The sequence below is a fragment of the Coregonus clupeaformis genome, unplaced genomic scaffold, assembly GCF_020615455.1.
Source record: "Coregonus clupeaformis isolate EN_2021a unplaced genomic scaffold, ASM2061545v1 scaf1005, whole genome shotgun sequence".
Taxonomy (NCBI): Eukaryota; Metazoa; Chordata; class Actinopteri; order Salmoniformes; family Salmonidae; genus Coregonus; species Coregonus clupeaformis.
Genome location: NW_025534459.1, coordinates 117,868 through 130,652, shown reverse-complemented (window position 1 = coordinate 130,652; position 12,785 = coordinate 117,868).

The window sequence follows — 12,785 nt, the reverse complement described above, 5'->3', positions numbered from 1 at the left end:
CATCTGGTCAGCGCGGCGGTGGCACAGGAATCCTCATCTCTCCCAAGTGGACATTCTCTCTTTTCCCCCTGACCCATCTGTCTATCTCCTCATTTGAATTCCATGCTGTCACAGTCACTAGCCCATTCAAGCTTAACATCCTTGTCATTTATCGCCCTCCAGGTTCCCTTGGAGAGTTCATCAATGAGCTTGACGCCTTGATAAGTTCCTTTCCTGAGGATGGCTCACCCCTCATAGTTCTGGGTGACTTTAACCTCCCTACGTCTGCCTTCGACTCATTTCTCTCTGCCTCCTTCTTTCCACTCCTTTCCTCTTTTGACCTCACCCTCTCACCGCCCCCCCCTACTCACAAGGCAGGCAATACGCTTGACCTCATCTTTACTAGATGCTGTTCTTCTACTAATCTCACTGCAACTCCCCTCCAAGTCTCCGACCACTACTTTGTTTCCTTTTCTCTCTCGCTCTCCTCCAACACTACTCACTCTGCCCCTACTCAGATGGTAATGCGCCGTTGCAACCTTCGCTCTCTCTCTCCCGCAACTCTCTCCTCTTCCATCCTATCATCTCTTCCCTCTGCTAAATCCTTCTCCCTCCGGTCTCCTGATTCTGCCTCCTCGACCCTCCTCTCCTCCCTTTCTGCGTCTTTTGACTCTCTATGTCCCCTATCCTCCCGCCTGGCTCGGTCCTCCCCTCCGTGGCTTGACGACTCATTGTGAGCTCACAGAACAGGGCTCCAGGCAGCCGAGCGGAAATGGAGGAAAACTAGACTCCCTGCGGACCTGTCATCTTTTCACTCCCTCCTCTTTACATTCTCTTCCTCTGTTTCTGCTGCTAAAGCCACTTTCTACCACTCTAAATTTCAAGCCTCTGCCTCTAACCCTAGGAAACTATTTGCCACCTTCTCCTCCCTGCTGAATCCTCCTCCTCCTCCCCCTCTGTGGATGACTTCGTCAACCATTTTGAAAAGAAGGTTGACGACATCCGATCCTCATTTATTAAGTCAAAGGACACCGCTGGTCCTGCTCACACTGCCCTACCCTATGCTTTGACTTCTTTCTCCCCTCTCTCTCCAGATGAAATCTTGCGACTTGTGACGGCCGGCCGCCCAACAACCTGCCCGCTTTACCCTATCCCCTCCTCTCTTCTCCAGACCATTTCCGGAGACCTTCTCCCTTACCTCACCTCGCTCATCAACTCATCCTTGACCGATGGCTACAGTGGGGGAAAAAAGTATTTAGTCAGCCACCAATTGTGCAAGTTCTCCCACTTAAAAAGATGAGAGAGGCCTGTCATTTTCATCATAGGTACACGTCAACTATGACAGACAAAATGAGGAAAAAAAATCCAGAAAATCACATTGTAGGATTTTTAATGAATTTATTTTATGGTGGAAAATAAGTATTTCGTCAATAACAAAAGTTTCTCAATACTTTGTTATATACCCTTTGTTGGCAATTACACAGGTCAAACGTTTTCTGTAAGTCTTCACAAGGTTTTCACACACTGTTGCTGGTATTTTGGCCCATTCCTCCATGCAGATCTCCTCTAGAGCAGTGATGTTTTGGGGCTGTCGCTGGGCAACACGGACTTTCAACTCCCTCCAAACATTTTCTATGGGGTTGAGATCTGGAGACTAGCTAGGCCACTCCGGGACCTTGAAATGCTTCTTACGAAGCTACTCCTTCGTTGCCCGGGCGGTGTGTTTGGGATCATTGTCATGCTGAAAGACCCAACCACGTTTCATCTTCAATGCCCTTGCTGATGGAAGGATGTTTTCACTCAAAATCTCACGATATATGGCCCCATTCATTCTTTCCTTTACACGGATCAGTCGTCTTTGTCCCTTTGCAGAAAAACAGCCCCAAAGCATGATGTTTCCACCCCCATGCTTCACAGTAGGTATGGTGTTCTTTGGATGCAACTCAGCATTCTTTGTCCTCCAAACACGACGAGTTGAGTTTTTACCAAAAAGTTATATTTTGGTTTCATCTGACCATATGACATTCTCCCAATCCTCTTCTGGATCATCCTAATGCACTCTAGCAAACTTCAGACGGGCCTGGACATGTACTGGCTTAAGCAGGGGGACACGTCTGGCACTGCAGGATTTGAGTCCCTGGCGGCGTAGTGTGTTACTGATGGTAGGCTTTGTTACTTTGGTCCCAGCTCTCTGCAGGTCATTCACTAGGTCCCCCCGTATGGTTCTGGGATTTTTGCTCACCGTTCTTGTGATCATTTTGACCCCACGGGGTGAGATCTTGCGTGGAGCCCCAGATCGAGGGAGATTATCAGTGGTCTTGTATGTCTTCCATTTCCTAATAATTGCTCCCACAGTTGATTTCTTCAAACCAAGCTGCTTACCTATTGCAGATTCAGTCTTCCCAGCCTGGTGCAGGTCTACAATTTTGTTTCTGGTGTCCTTTGACAGCTCTTTGGTCTTGGCCATAGTGGAGTTTGGAGTGTGACTGTTTGAGGTTGTGGACAGGTGTCTTTTATACTGATAACAAGTTCAAACAGGTGCCATTAATACAGGTAACGAGTGGAGGACAGAGGAGCCTCTTAAAGAAGAAGTTACAGGTCTATGAGATTCAGAAATCTTGCTTGTTTGTAGGTGACCAAATACTTATTTTCCACCATAATTTGCATAACGTGTACCTATGATGAAAATTACAGGCCTCTCTCATCTTTTTAAGTGGGAGAACTTGCACAATTGGTGGCTGACTAAATACTTTTTTCCCCCACTGTATATGAGTTGCACTTTTTTGAAGACATCTCTAAGCTATAACTGCCACAAAATTCTTCAACAAGTACCATTGAAATACTTTTAGCCAGCTGAGGGTTGGTGGCGATGGTGTTATGGTATGGGCAGGCATAAGCTATGGACAACGAACACAATTACATTTTATTTTTGTCAATTTGAATGCACAGAGATACCGTGATGAGACCCTGAGGCCCATTGTCGTGCCATTCATCTGCCGCCATCACCTCATGTTTCAGCATGATAATGCACAGCCCCATGTCGCAAGGATCTTGACACAATTCCTGGAAACTGAAAATGTCCCAGTTCTTCCAGGCCTGCATACTCACCAGACAAGTCACCCATTGAGCATGTTTGGGATGCTCTGGATTGATGTGCACAACAGCGTGTAGCAGTTCCCGCCAATATCCAGCAACTTTGCACAGCCATTGAAGAGGAGTGGGATAACATTCCACAGGCCACAATCAACAGCCTTATCAACTCTATGTGAAGGAGATGTGTCGCGCTGCATGAGGCAAATGGTGGTCACACCAGATACTGACTGGTTTTCTGATCCATGCCCCTACCTTTTTTAAAGGTATCTGTGACCAACAGATGCATATCTGTATTCCCAGTCATGTGAAATGCATAGATTAGGGCCTAATTTATTTCAATTGAATGATTTCCTTATATGAACTGTAACTCAGTAAAATCTTTGAAATTGTTGCATGTTGCGTTTACAGGTCTTGCGTATCCACATTGATCAATTGTGGTAAAGTGTTATCAACATTAGCTAGATTAGCTAAGCAAACAAGGCTAGCTTACTAGCTAACGTGATGCTAACCAGATGCTATTTTGGAGGGGTAACCCAGCTTCCCGTGTCTGATGCAATTATGGATGCCTTTTATGTTTTCAAAGTCATCATCACTCATCATCAACAGCATCGTGGAATAAAGAACAATCTGGTTTACTACTGTACAGTTCCCATTAATTCAACCTGGTCTCAGAGCATTTCATATTATTCTGTACGTAAATCCGAGATACTTATCTAGTTTGCTTTGTTACGTTTCGTATGGTATGTATTTAATTTGTGGATGTCCATCACCCATTTCGTATTATATGAATTACAATTTGTATTATATGTTACGAATTTGCAAAACATACAATATGTTACGAATTTGCTAAATGTATATGTTACGAATTCTAGCTAGGTTAGGGGTTAGGGTTAAGGTTAGGGTTAAGGTTAGGGTTAAGTTTAGGAATTAGGTTAAAGGGTTCAAAGGCATGGTTAGCTAAAAGGGTTAAGGTTAGGGGAATGGTTAGCTAACATGCTAAGTAGTTGCAAAGTAGCTAAAAAGTAGTAAGTAGTTGAAAAGTTGCTAATTAGTTAAAATGCAAAAGTTGTCCATGATGAGATTCGTATTTACAACCTTTGGGTTGCTAGATGTTCGCGTCATATGTCCACAAATCCACCCACTCTATATTTTGTTTTGCCTTAAGAAACCATCTGTCTTATGTAACCATCCCAAATGTACTGTAACATATCATACTAATCTGAGTGTACCGGATTTAAGTTGTTGAGGAAAACATTGTTTTGTTACAGTCTAAATGCTATGTAAAATAGTTTTGTTACAGTCTAAATGCTATTTAAAATGGTTTTGTTACAGTTTAAATGATATGAATATGCTTGAGTTGTATAGTGCTATTCAACTGGTAATTTTCCATGACTTTCTTGTGTTCCTCTTCTCACAGTTCACAAAGGAGTGATTTTCTGCTGGCTCCTTATCTCTTCGGGCACTAGAGGCCTAGCTCAAGGTTGAAATCTTCTTGCAGCTGAATAGGCTTTAAAGTACTCATCACTCCCCTCTCTTAGACATATAGTCTGTGAGAACTTCTGTACAATGCTTTAAGGAAGTGGAGCCAAGTACCCATTATCTCTCATGTAAGCTTGCCTCCCCTTTAGGAGAGGCAAGCAGCTCTTTGTGTAAGAAGAAGTATATAATGACTGTGTGTGACTGTAACTTTGAGTTTCCTTTCCGATTTATCCTGAGTGTAATCTCCCTTGCAATTGTTTGAATACACTCTTATTAACTGGATAATAAGCTGCCTGATCCTTGAAATGAGATGTCCTCAACAACGTTTACTATGTTACATCTAGACTATGAGACCAGGCTGATTTAATTTGCTCTACTAAGTGGAGTGTGACAGTGGTGGCACCTTTCCATCCCTTCCCCGCTCATTCAGTAATCAAGGTATAGTGCTAGCTACCTTGCTTTGTTTTGTGGTTGTGTCCATTGTGTGGCTCTCACTAACTCTGTGTTGTATCCACTCAAACGAGAGGCTGTGTGTGTGTACTGTTCCCACAAACTTTACATTCTGTCCAGCCAGGCTTCCAGTCTAGGATGCTCCTCCACTGTCCGTTCATTCATGAATTCATTCACTCACACACACACACAAACACTCAACGTGTACATTGTCATCCACCTGAACTCAACCCTGTTGATGCTGCCCTCTATTGATTTGAACATGTTCTTTATTGAAGCTGGGTTGTGTTCATTAGAGCACAAACCATAACAACCATAACTACCTGCCTTTAATCTTCTCTCCCATCTTCTCTAACACAATGTTTCCCAACTCCAGTTCTCAAGTCTCCCCAACAGCACACATTTTTGTTGTAGCCCCAGACAAACTCACTTAATTCAACACATTGAAGGCTTGATGATCAGTTGACAAGTTGAATCAGGTGTGCTTGTCCGGGGCTTCAACAAAAATGTGTGCTGTTGGGGGGTACTTTCGGACTGGAGTTGGGAATCACTGCTCTAACATAGGAGGTTAAGCTTGTCAAATAAATCAGTGACGTGACCAACACAGAGTAGAGATTATTGACCTTATCTGAAATATTTCCCCTGAGGGGCAAGAAGGTATGGCAACAAAGAGGAGGAGGACAGATATCTTCCACTGTTCTGTTCTCGACACAACAGGCTCTTCCACACACTCTCTCTCACACACACTCCTCGCTGCTGCAGACCTTAGCCTGACTCCCAGTCTGATTGTGCCATCATGCCAACTCCTTGTCACTCATGGGGATGCCAAATGTTTGGCTTGACAATGACAGCAATGGAGTTGGCAAGAGCACACATCTGGGACCAGGCTACAGACACCTAGGCCTACTCCTGTAGCCAAGTCACACTGCAACTCAAACACACACATTAACCGCACTACGTCCCCCCGTCTAGGTCTCTCAGGCCTGCCCCTCTTGGCCCTCATCACGGTGGACTACCACCCGGCTATCTTCATCACTGTGATGCTGGCCAGGAAACTGGTGTGGACCAGAGTGTTAGAGGTACTACACCTTCCATCTATCTCTCTCTATCACTCTCTAGCTATTGCTAGGAGACTCGTTATTACATTTTAAATGACAAAAAGCTATTTAATTATTGGCAGCTATTACATTATGGACTACTCATTAATGGAGCTAAGGTTGTCCAGTCATCAGTCTTCACACCTGTTGCCCTCAGAACAGCCTCAATTTGTTGGGGCATGGACTCTACAAGTTGTTGAAAGTGTTCCACAGGGATACTGGCCCATGTTGACTCCAATGCTTCCCACGGTTGTGTCAAGTTGGTTGGATGTCTTTTGGCTGGTGCACCATTCTTGGTACACACAGGAAACTTTTGAGTGTGAAAAATCCAGAATGCAGTTCTTGACACAAACCGGAGCGCCTGGCACCTACCACCATACCCTGTTCAAAGGTACTTAAAGATGCACTATGCAGAAATCTTTCTTCAATTTCCTGGTTGCTAAAATGTTTATAGTTCGCCTAATTTCAGTTTATGTGACAAAACAAGCAAATATAGTGTAGAGAATCATTGTACCATCTAAACCGCTGTGAAATATATTTTCCATAACCCAAAATATTGTACTTTCAGCTGTTTGAAGCTGGTTTACAAAACCGAAAGTAAAAGATACAAAAATGAAACTTACTCACTCACCACCTTCCGGAGACATTTGAAACCCCACCTCTTTAAGGAATACCCCCCCAAAAAACAACAACATTGTAAAGTGGTTATCCCACTGGCTATAAGGTGAATGCACCAATTTGTAAGTCGCTCTGGATAAGAGCGTCTGCTAAATGACGTAAATGTAAATGTAAATGCACGGAAAGCATATAAATAACATTTCTATGTGAATTCTGTTGGGTGACCCAAAAAGTTACATATACTAGTATGTGGACATCCCTTCAAATTAGTGGATTTGGCTATTTCACCCACACCCATTGTTGACAGGTGTATAAAATCGAGCACACCGCCATGCAATCTCCATAGACAAACATTGGCAGTAGAATGGCCTTACTGAAGAGCTCAGTGACTTTCAACGTGGCACCGTCATAGGATGCAACCTTTCCAACAAGTCAGTTTGTCAAATTTCTGCCCTGCTAGAGCTGCCCCAGTCAACTGTAAATGCTGTTATTGTGAAGTGGAAACGTGTACTTAAGTAAAAATACTTGAAAGTACTAATAAGGAGTTTTTTTTTGGGTATCTGTACTTTACTTTACTATTTATATTTTTGACAACTTTTACTTTTAATTCACTACATTCCTAAAGAAATGTATGTATGCTCCATACATTTTCCCTGACACCCAAAATTACTTGTTACATTTTGAATACTTAGCAGGACAGGAAAATGGTCTAATTCACACACTTATCAAGAGAACATTCCTGCTCATCCCTACTGCCACTGATCTGGCAGACTCACTAAACACATGCTTAGTTTGTAAATGATGTCTGAGTGTTGGAGCGTGCCCCTGGCGATCCATAAAATAAAAAAATAAGAAAATGGTGCCGTCTGGTTTGCTTAATAAAAGGAATTTGAATTGATTTATACCTTTACTTTTGATACTTAAGTATATTTAAAACCAAATACTTTTAGACTTTTACTCAAGTAGGATTTTACTGCGTGACTTTCACTTTTACTTGAGTCATTTTCTATTAAGGTATCTTCACTTTTACTCAAGTATGACATTTGGGTACTTTTTCCAACACTGCACTTAGTTCCAGTGAAGGGAAATGTTAACGCTACAGCATACAATGACATTCTAGACAATTCTGTGCTTCCAACTTTGTGGCAACAGTTTGGGGAAGGCCCTTTCCTGTTTCAGTACGACAATGCCCCCGTGCACAGAGCGAGGTCCATACAGAAATGGTTTGTCGAGATCTGTGTGGAAGAACTTGATTGGCCTGCACAAAGCACTGACCTCAACCCCATCGAACACCTTTGGGATGAATTGGAACGCCGATCGCCAATCATCAGTGTGCAAAGCTGTCATCAAGGCAAAGGGTGGCTACTTTGAAGAATCTCAAATATAAAATATATTTTGATTTGTTTAACACTTTGTTGGTTATTACATGATTCCATGTGTGTTATTTCATAGTTTTGATGTCTTCATTATTATTCTACAATGTAGAAAATAGTAAAAATGAAGAAAAACCCTGGAATGAGTAGGTGTGTCCAAACTTTTGAGTGGTACTGTACATACAGTGGGGAAAAAAAGTATTTAGTCAGCCACCAATTGTGCAAGTTCTCCCACTTAAAAAGATGAGAGAGGCCTGTAATTTTCATCATAGGTACACGTCAACTATGACAGACAAATTGAGAAGAAAAAAATCCAGAAAATCACATTGTAGGATTTTTAATGAATTTATTTGCAAATTATGGTGGAAAATAAGTATTTTGTCAATAACAAAAGTTTCTCAATACTTTGTTATATACCCTTTGTTGGCAATGACACAGGTCAAACATTTTCTGTAAGTCTTCACAAGGTTTTCACACACTGTTGCTGGTATTTTGGCCCATTCCTCCATGCAGATCTCCTCTAGAGCAGTGATGTTTTGGGGCTGTCGCTGGGCAACACGGACTTTCAACTCCCTCTAAAGATTTTCTATGGGGTTGAGATCTGGAGACTGGCTAGGCCACTCCAGGACCTTGAAATGCTTCTTACGAAGCCACTCCTTCGTTGCCCGGGCGATGTGTTTGGGATCATTGTCATGCTGAAAGACCCAGCCACGTTTCATCTTCAATGCCCTTGCTGATGGAAGGAGGTTTTCACTCAAAATCTCACGATACATGGCCCCATTCATTCTTTCCTTTACACGGATCAGTCGTCCTGGTCCCTTTGCAGAAAAACAGCCCCAAAGCATGATGTTTCCACCCCCATGCTTCACAGTAGGTATGGTGTTCTTTGGATGCAACTCAGCATTCTTTGTCCTCCAAACACGACGAGTTGAGTTTTTACCACAAAGTTATATTTTGGTTTCATCTGACCATATGACATTCTCCCAATCCTCTTCTGGATCATCCAAATGCACTCTAGCAAACTTCAGATGGGCCTGGACATGTACTGGCTTAAGCAGGGGGACACGTCTTGCACTGCAGGATTTGAGTCCCTGGCGGCATAGTGTGTTACTGATGGTAGGCTTTGTTACTTTGGTCCCAGCTCTCTGCAGGTCATTCACTAGGTCCCCCCGTGTGGTTCTGGGATTTTTGCTCACCGTTCTTGTGATCATTTTGACCCCACGGGGTGAGATCTTGCGTGGAGCCCCAGATCGACGGAGATTATCAGTGGTCTTGTATGTCTTCCATTTCCTAATAATTGCTCCCACAGTTGATTTCGTCAAACCAAGCTGCTTACCTATTGCAGATTTAGTCTTCCCAGCCTGGTGCAGGTCTACAATTTTGTTTCTGGTGTCCTTTGACAGCTCTTTGGTCTTGGCCATAGTGGAGTTTGGAGTGTGACTGTTTGAGGTTGTGGACAGGTGTCTTTTATACTGATAACAAGTTCAAACAGGTGCCATTAATACAGGTAACGAGTGGAGGACAGAGGAGCCTCTTAAAGAAGAAGTTACAGGTCTGTGAGAGCCAGAAATCTTGCTTGTTTGTAGGTGACCAAATACTTATTTTCTACCATAATTTGCTAATAAATTCATTAAAAATCCTACAATGTGATTTTCTTGATTTTTTTTTCTCAATTTGTCTGTCATAGTTGACGTGTACCTATGATGAAAATTACAGGCCTCTCTCATCTTTTTAAGTGGGAGAACTTGCACAATTGGTGGCTGACTAAATACTTTTTCCCCCCACTGTATTAAACAATTTAGTTGAAAGAAAGGTGCCTCTGATAATACTGCTATCACCGTCAAGGCAGAGGACACGATGGGACGAGCCCAGAGACAGGGTAATTCCACGGTAAAAAATATATAAATTCAGAGCTTTCATATATGTTTGAGATATAGGACACTTCTAAACATACTTACTTATCATTACATTTTTGACTGATCTGTTTGTCCATGTATGAATCTTTTATTCAATGCGTTTCTAAGGGATAATAGCAGTAAGGCCAAATTCAATGTTTCATCAAATAATTGTTCATGATGAGTTCAGATTTGTTGTGGCCCCCACCCCCATCAAAGTTGCCCAACGCTGCTCTAGGTGGATGCAATACGCATTTCTTTAGTAAAAAGACAGATGCTGCTGATAACACTGCCGTTGTTGTCGAGGCAGAGGACATGTATTTGTAGCCTATGTATCTGATGCTGTCTGGTCAAAAAGATTATGGCATGTCATACTCTTTTTGGTCAGACCGCATCAGATACATGGGCTACATATAGTAAGACAGAGGGGCGCTGTTTCGCTCGCTCGGATGCTTTTTTCAGTGATAATTTCAGCACTTGCGAATTGAAGGAAAGTTGGCGGTGCTGGAATTATTTTGGATGAACGTGCGAAAGTAACCTACTTTTTGAAGAGATTTTTTTGACAATCCAATGAAAACATAATGACTGGTTTTGTTCATGGCACAATAAAAGGTAATACATTTTTACAGTTAAATTATGTCTTTACTATAAATCCCATAAAAATTACATGGGGCCTCCAAATCACTAAGCCCGCACCTGCATAGCAGGTTAGGATAATTCATCTAGCAGATATCATAACACCATGTTTTGTTTTGTATTCCCATTGCGATTGGTCACTGAACCCGGTGTTATATACTGATGGTTTGTCGAGACTGATAGTTGGTATGGTTGTGGCTACCAGTACAGCTCCATCTAGTTGTCGTGTCGGGGATAACAGTTGTTGACAACTAATGTTTTAGCGAAGCCTAAAGGCCGATTTATACCCTACAGAGACTGACACTACGGAGCGTATCGCAGTATTGTAAATGTCGTTTTTCGTCACAAAAGGGGCGGCTCCTTGTAATGCACTCCGACAATCGATGCGCTCTGAGCCACATATAAATTGTAACGTGCGGTATCATCCCTTCCATAGCGGTGGGGGAGTGTTGTGTAGGTAATGAAGCTTGCTTGCTTGGTTCCTTGATCTGATCTATATGCTATGCATCAATGTAGCCTATTTTGCATTGATAAGCAAACATAATCTCAGTGAATGTTTAAACAAGCATTAGGTACTGCAGTGCATCTCCTCATGGACTGCACCAGATTTGCCAGTTCTTGCTGTGAGATGTTACCCCACTCTTCCACCAAGGCACCTGCAAGTTCCCTGACATATCTATGGGGAATGGCCCTAGCCCTCACCCTCCGATCCAACAGGTCCCAGACGTGCTCAATGCGATTGAGATCCGGGTTCTTCACTGGCCATGGCAGAACACTGACATTCCTGTCTTGCAGGAAATCACGCACAGAACGAGCAGTATGGCTGGTGGCATTGTCATGCTGGAGGGTCATGTCAAGATGAGCCTGCAGGAAAGGTACCACATGAAGGAGGAGGATGTCTTCCCTGTAACGCACAGCGTTGAGATTGCCTGGAATGACAACAAGCTCAGTCTGATGATGCTGTGACACACCGCCCCCAGACCATGACGGACCCTCCACCTCCAAATCGATCCTGCTCCAGAGTACAGGCCTCTGTGTAACGCTCATTCCTTCGACAATAAACACGAATCCGATCATCACCCCTGGTGAGACAAAACCGCGACTCATCAGTGAAGAGCCCTTTTTGCCAGTCCTGTCTGGTCCAGCGACGGTGGGTTTTGTGCCCATAGGCAACGTTGTTGCCGGTGATGTCTGGTGAGGACCTGCCTTACAACAGGCCTACGAGCCCTCAGTCCAGCCTCTCTCAGCCTATTGCGGACAGTCTGAGCACTGATGGAGGGATTGTGCGTTCCTGGTGTAACTCGGGCAGTTGTTGTTGCCATCCTGTACCAGTCCCGCAGGTGTGATGTTCGGATGTACCCGATCCTGTGCAGGTGTTGTTACACGTGGTCTGCCACTGCGAGGACAATCAGCTGTCCGTCCTGTCTCCCTGTAGCGCTGTCTTAGGCGTCTCACAGTACAAACATTGCAATTTATTGCCCTGGCCACATCTGCAGTCCTCATGCCTCCTTGCAGCATGCCTAAGGCACGTTCACGCAGATGAGCAGGGACCCTGGGCATCTTTCTTTTGGTGTTTTTCAGAGTCATTGAAAGGCCTCTTTAGTGTCCTAAGTTTTCATAACTGTGACCTTAATTGCCTACCGCCTGTAAGCCGTTAGTGTCTTAACGACCGTTCCACAGGTACAGGTTCATTAATTGTTTATGGTTAATTGAACAAGCATGGGAAACAGTGTTTAAACCCTTTACAATGAAGATCTGTGAAGTTATTTTGATTTTTATGAATTATCTTTGAAAGACAGGGTCCTGAAAAAGGGATGTTTCTTTTTTTGCTGAGTTTAGATCAACGGAGTGGAGCTTATAGTAACCTTAACCCTTTTCCTAACCTTAACCTCATTCTCCTACCTGCTACATTAATGATCCTAACCTGCCACGTTAGTTCTCCTAACCTGCCACATTAATTCTACTAACCTGCTACTTTAGTTCTCCTAACCGGCTATGTAAGCAAACCATCAGTGCTGACAATCCATCAGTATCACCACACCAGCCATCTTGTTATGTATAAAAGGCCCCTCCATTATTCTGTCTGTAAATTTAAAACCCTTGTGGCAGAGGGCTAAATGCATTGGTTTTGCCTTTTAACAATAAAGAAGCACCTTTATTAATTT